Here is a 6860-nt window from a genome sequence, read left to right as displayed (position 1 = left end):
GTAATACCCAATGTTATTTATAATGGGAATATCATTCCCTTTTTGCATAAAAGTGTTTCCCTCCCTCTAAAATATTTTGGCAAGAGTAAGAGATCCTATTTTTAAATATTCAAATCATTCAAAACTCTTCTCTTCAACCCCCTTGTTTCTTTTCTTTTGTTCTTCTAGAAATATTTTAAGAGAAAAGAAATTTTGTAACAACTCTTTTGAAGAACAGTTCTAATCTTACTTTCTGTTTTCAAATATGTTTTCTGTTCTTCATGTGCTTATTGTTGCATTTCTCCCTGTCTATATAGATTTGTGTAATCTGTTTTACGCTAGAGATTTTTAACGAAAAATATTTGTGTATAGATTATGTTGAAAAGTTATGTTGTAAAGGTTATCAAGCAATCTTCTTCTTTAATTAGATTCTAATGTCTTGATTTTGAGTTTTCTGTTCTCTGTAAAATAGAAAGGTAGAGATTGACTAGAACCTTTGAAAATCTAGTGGGTTAAAAAGGTTAGATCTAGTTTTCTAATCCATTTCCTTGTAATGTTGGTTTGTCTCTTACCCTTTAAAAGAGATAACATAATGGAGGATCTCAAGATGATTTTTGGAGAGTGGATGTAGTGAGTTAGTGTCGAACTCCTATAAATCCTTATGTTATTCTTCTTTTAATTTCTTAAGTCTTACTTGATCTTATTCTAATTACACGTCTGTTTATTTTTTCTAAAAATGCAAAATTGTTTATGATTTTCTAATTCTGAAAGTGTAAAAGTTTTATCTTTGTGATTAATAGAATCTGGATTTCAACACTGCAATTCCTCCAAGTTCTAATTTATCCTAATACATTAATAAAAAATCAAAATCTAAGTTATAAACAGTTTTTTAATTTTTCATAAACTTTGTAAGGAAGTTCTAATCTCAAGAATTGTCTCTCATAAAGTCTTTCTATTTCCGCTGCTTTAGAATGCGACTTGAGTTTTAAAAGCTAAATTTTAAAAAAATCCAATTCATCCCCTCCTCTTGGATTGTGCCATATAAAACAGGACCCACGATGATGGTAATGAGCACCATTCCAAGCACCATTCCAAGCATTCCATCCCTTAATGGGCTCTTTAAAGCCAGTGAGACTTCAACTTTTTTGTAATCATCCTTGATAAGAACTGCCACCTTGAAGACTCGCACTCCTTGTCCATATGTTTCACCACAGTCCTAGCCAACACGATAAAGGTTTCCATCATACACAAATGGTTTGTCTCCATTTCTAGCTCCCATGCTTTTGTCAACATTATCGAGAAGGAAGAAGACAGAGAAAAAAAAGGAGAGATGAAATTAGGAATTAGAGATTTTTTACAAAACTTGTCTAAATCAAAATGATGACTTTGATTAAAGAGTTGCATTTTGATATTGTCCAGGCTTGGGTTAAGTTAACCCAACTTAATTTGATAGGATCCATTTTAATAGTTTTTTATTCAAAATCTAGCTAATTTTTAATTTTAGGGTGATAATATCACAAAGTTGTTAAATTGGGTGCTAGGGGACGGAGGGTATTTTTGTAACAACTAGCAAACCTCGGTGTTTTTTTTGTAGGTTAAACTATTAGAAATTTGTAAGGTGAATATAAATAGAATTGAGTTGGCAAGAAAAATAATTTTTGTATTATTTTTTAATTTCCTTTATTTCAATTTAGCATTAATTAAGTTAACATTAATATTAATATCATTAATATATTATATGCTTTCAACTTTTTCTATAATTAACTAAATAATTAATGATATCGTTAATTATTTTAAAAAATAAAAATTTTCAATTTCTCTAATAATTGATAAAATTAACAATATTATTTAATAGTTCATTGATAAAAATATCAAAATCATTTTTTATACTATTACAAAGTGTAAAGAAAATATGAATAAAAAAGCACTAAAAAATTTAAACCTAAAATTTATGAGGTTATTAATTAAAAAAAAAAAAAAAAACTCAAGAGTGTTTTTATTTAGTGATGGATGTCTTTTTAGGGTGGGAGAAAATTCATCATTTCATACGACCAATAAAAAATAAAATCAATTAAAAATAAATGTAAGCATCATGTATGACTAGCATTAATATTTCATAAAAAAAAAAAAAAAAAACTTGTTAAAACAATCATAAAGATTAAACTATTATTAATTTTAGTTATATATATAATTTTTTTGATAATTTTATTTAGATTATTATTGAAAAAATTTTCTTAAATTTTTAAATTTTAAAAATATTTCTAAATGGTCGTAAATTTTAGCCCATTAAATGAAATTATGAAAATACATTATAGACTCTTATTTACAGTAAAAAGAAAAAAAAAATCAGCTTCGAATAAAAAAATTGATCTATTTAATTTCATATTATTTTTTTAAAAATATTAAAATAGAATCATGAATTATGAGGTTAAATTCAACTATTTGAATAGATTAAATATCATATGTCTATTCAATGAATTTAGAATTCTAACCAAATAACCAATATTAAATAATTGAATTATAAATTATAATATCATTGTATATTTTAATATTTACGGTTAATTGTTGTGTATTTATAAAATAAAATTAAATCTAAAACAAAAAATAAATTAAAAATCTAAATTAAAATGAATGATAAAAATAATTCAATGGGATATAAAGTATTTATTCTATTTAATAGTGTGGTATATACATATTGAAAATAATAGTTTATATATATAAATAAACTAGTTTGAGAGTTATTATATAGATTATTAGGAAATAAAGTGCACAAGAGAAATATATTAGGATTTTTTTTCTATCATAAAAAAAAAAAAGTGTAAAATTCAATATCGGAATACTTGCGAATCGGATCGAATCCAGGTCAAATGCCCTAAAGTATTAGAGTCCATTCCACTGAGCTACCACGGATCCTAGGTTAGAATCTTGTAGAAGTCTGGGGGCCGGTGGCCCCTCCAGCACCCTGCATCCGTCATTATTATTAACGTAATAAATCTATTATTTGGATTATTAATTATTAGGAATAAAGATAAATTTAGTTCCTGAATTTATTCAGCATGATAAAAAAAATATCAGATTTGACCTTTTAGATCAATTTTAGCCCTTAAATTTGTATAAAATGATTAAAAAGATCCGATTTAACTTTTTAGGCCAATTTAACCCTTGAACTTGTTTTGATTTTTATAAATTAATAATTAATTTAATTTAATATGATTGATTTTTTATCCCTTTTTGTCCTATACTAATAATACTTAGATCAAACTTTTTCAACATTTATGAATATAAATTTAAAATTTATAAAAACATCATTTTTTGTAATATAATAAATTTATAAACATACGTTATAATTTTAATTTATTCAACATGAAAATACATAGATTTCATAAGCGATGACTCACTAATAGAGGTTAATTTTAAAATGTTCAAATTAATACATATTTATAAACTAAAAATCATCAATCAAGGTAAAGAGAGATACGATATACTTCATCATTTTTTTATATTTTATAACTAATTAATTTTTTAATAAATTAGTCAACTCGATTTCAACTACAATTTTAATAAATGTCTATATAATGATTTTTATATTATAAGTACAATAAAAAATTAGAGGTAAATTGACTCAAAATGTCAAATATCATTTTTTTTTGAATTATAATGATTTTCACATTATAAGTACAACGAATAATTAGAGGTTAAATTGACTCATAATGTTAAATATAATTATTTTTTAATCATTTTAAATAAGTTCAGGGGTTAAATTGACCTAAAAAGTAAAATCGATTTTTTTTACTCATTTTATACAAATGCAAGGGCTAAATTGGCCCAAAAGGTTAAATCTGACCTTTTTAATCTTGCTAAATAAGTTCAGAGATCATATTGACCTTTATTCCTAATTATTTAAAAAAATCAATAATTAACATAATAAATTTATTTTTTGGATTATTAATTATTAAAAAAATAAGTTTTTTCATTAATAAAATAATCTAATTATAGGATTATTAATTATTAAATTCAATTAGTATATATAAGTAATTAAAATTTATGTTTCAAAACTTTGGAATGTAACGATAAAAATAAAAAATTAAATTTAATGTTTTTTGAATGTCCAAAAATAATATAATAAAATCACACAATCCACGCAACACACACGTAGGCACATAACTAGTTATCTATATATTGAGTTGCCTTGTCTTTATAGGATAACAAAGTTTTAATTTTAAGAGAGGTTGTATCACAATTACAATAGATAAAAACTCATAAAAGTATCATCGCCCGAATATGTAAATTTACCTATAAACTTTATTACTATAATCTTGTAGCACCTCAGCTTTTACTTTGACCTATCAAACACTTAAACTTATAAAACTACATCTATTAAACATTTTAATTTTCAAAATTATTTTATTAAATACTTCAACTTGTAAAATCAGATCAATTAAATACTCGTTAAAATTTATAAAAATTATTGTTTCAAAGTTCATGCTAACCGGTTATCAAATTGATATTTACAGATAAAAATGAAAAACTCTAAAATTATTAATATTAATGTCGAAATGTGTGTAATAGTAATAAAATTTACATATTCAAATGCACGATAGATTATCTATAAAGTTCAGACTGCCACAAAGTTAAAGTTACAAAATTTAGGAGTGAATTTATGTGTTGAGCCGAAAATCATCAGATGGACTCATTAAATTCTTGTACTGATACTTTGTATATTCTTTCTTATTCCATTTCACTAAAATGTCTCAACTCATCTTCCTAACCATGAGTGACTTAAGAGTGTAAATAATATTATTTTTTATAAGTTTTCATCCATTTTATGCATTATTCACATTATTATTTTAATACATATATTGCTTTCGTTACAATCACCTTATTTAGACGTGGCCACGATTCCGAAACCGCCGGTTTCGATTCTAAATTTTTTAGAACCGGAATCGAACTGAAAATTAACGGTTCTACTTACGGTTTGAAACCGAACGGTTCCGTTTCCGATTCCGATTTCTTAACGATTTCAAAACCGACGGTTCTAGTCAATTCTCTGGCCGATTTTTCGATCAGTTCTGACCGGTTTGAAACGGTTTCGACCAGTTTTGGACGGTTCAACCGGAACTGCCGTTGATTCCGACTGGTTTTGAGAACCGCCGGTTCACGATTCCAAAATTGGTGGAACCGAAATTGAACCAGTTCAAACCAATTTCCACCGGTTTCGATTTCAATTCCCACCGGTTCGGAACCGACGGTTCCAAAAATCAGATTTTGGCCACCCTTAACCTTATTGTCTATATGATATTTATAATTACATGAATGGTAAATTGCTTTGACTTTCTGGAAATTGCACTGTTGTGAATACTTGCTGCAGATGCGATGAACATGAGATAATGTAGGGTGACATAAGTGGGAAAGTACATTCTGTGGTTTGTAATTGGATTCTAATAACCTTATGCGGATTTGACACTCCAAAATGGTAATAACAGCTATATGAAGCTTGAAGACCCCAAATTGGATTAGGTGTTGGGTAAGGGAGTCTAGCACGGAGAATTAGCTCCCAAATTAAGTAAATTGTAACCCTACTAATCAGATATATGTAGGCATGGCCACCGGTTCGGTTCTAACCCGAACCGAACCGTACTGTAGACGAATCGAAACCGGACCGAAACCGGCGGTTCATAATTTTGAACCGGAACCGGCGGTTTAAGGGCCGGTTAAGGTTTATGTGGATGTTAAAATATGAACCGGAACCGGCCCGGAACCGGCGGTGAACCGGCGGTTCCAGTCCGGTTCGAACCGAATACACAAAAAATTGTAGCTTAAAATTTTTATAAAAAAATTTATATCAATTGATTTGATTGTAGTTGATTTGATTTATGGTGAAGAGAAGTAAAATGGTATATGAGTTATAAAAAATTGTGAAAAAAATACACATTTTTTGACTTAATTTATATAAAAAATGGTACATGAATAGTTGATTTATATAAAAAAAATACTTTCAAGTGTATAAAAAAAGAGTGTAACGGATAGTTTTTGATATGATAGGTGTTTTTTATTTATTTTTTGGTAAATAAATTTTATTCATTTTAATCATTTATTTATTTATTTATTGTAATTTACTAAATTATATAAGGGACAATTTGGAAAACTAATAAATGAGACACATGTATAAATATGATGAGTTGATGCTTTTTTTTTATTTCACAATCAATTATATCCTAACTCTTCTCTTATTCTCAATCAAAATTCTCTCAAATTTCCATAGTTCATTATTTTTTCTATTGCTTTATTTTCCTTAATGTTGGAATTATCTATTGTTTATTTTTTATTTTCTTACATCCAATTCCAAATTCTTTCTCTAATCTCAAATTTTTCCATTCATAAATTTACTTCATTTGATTTTTTAAATAATTTTCTTAGTATTTGAAAATAATAATTTCCAACTCATTCCATTAATTTTATATTCCATTTATAGTTTTTTATATTAGTAAATTAGCAAAATTTGAAAATTTAATGTAATAATAGTTCTAAGTTAGTTAATAGATGTTTTTCTTTTAAAATTTATAATAATTCATTTAGTTAATAAAATTTAAATATTTTAAAATTATTATTTATTCATGAATTCGGAATCAAAAATTTTATTATTTTTTTAAAAATTTGCGTAATGCCGGAACCGAATCGGAACCGTAATTTGAACCGTCGGTTCGCCGGAACCGTGCTGAACCGTGCCGGAACCGGAACCGGACCGGAACCGGAGGTTCAAGGGTCGGTTCCGGTTCAAAATTTTAAACATCTCGAACCGGCGGTTCAGTGAACCGGAACCGGCGGTTCACTGAACCGGCCATGCCTAGATATATGTAGTCTCCTTCAAATTTTTCTTTTTA

The sequence above is a fragment of the Jatropha curcas genome, chromosome 1 (assembly GCF_041381405.1).
Source record: "Jatropha curcas cultivar XTBG-Jc1 chromosome 1, XTBG_Jcur_1.0, whole genome shotgun sequence".
NCBI classification, from domain to species: Eukaryota; Viridiplantae; Streptophyta; class Magnoliopsida; order Malpighiales; family Euphorbiaceae; genus Jatropha; species Jatropha curcas.
The sequence above is the reverse complement of the archived record's forward strand: the minus strand, read 5'-3'. Positions refer to the sequence as shown.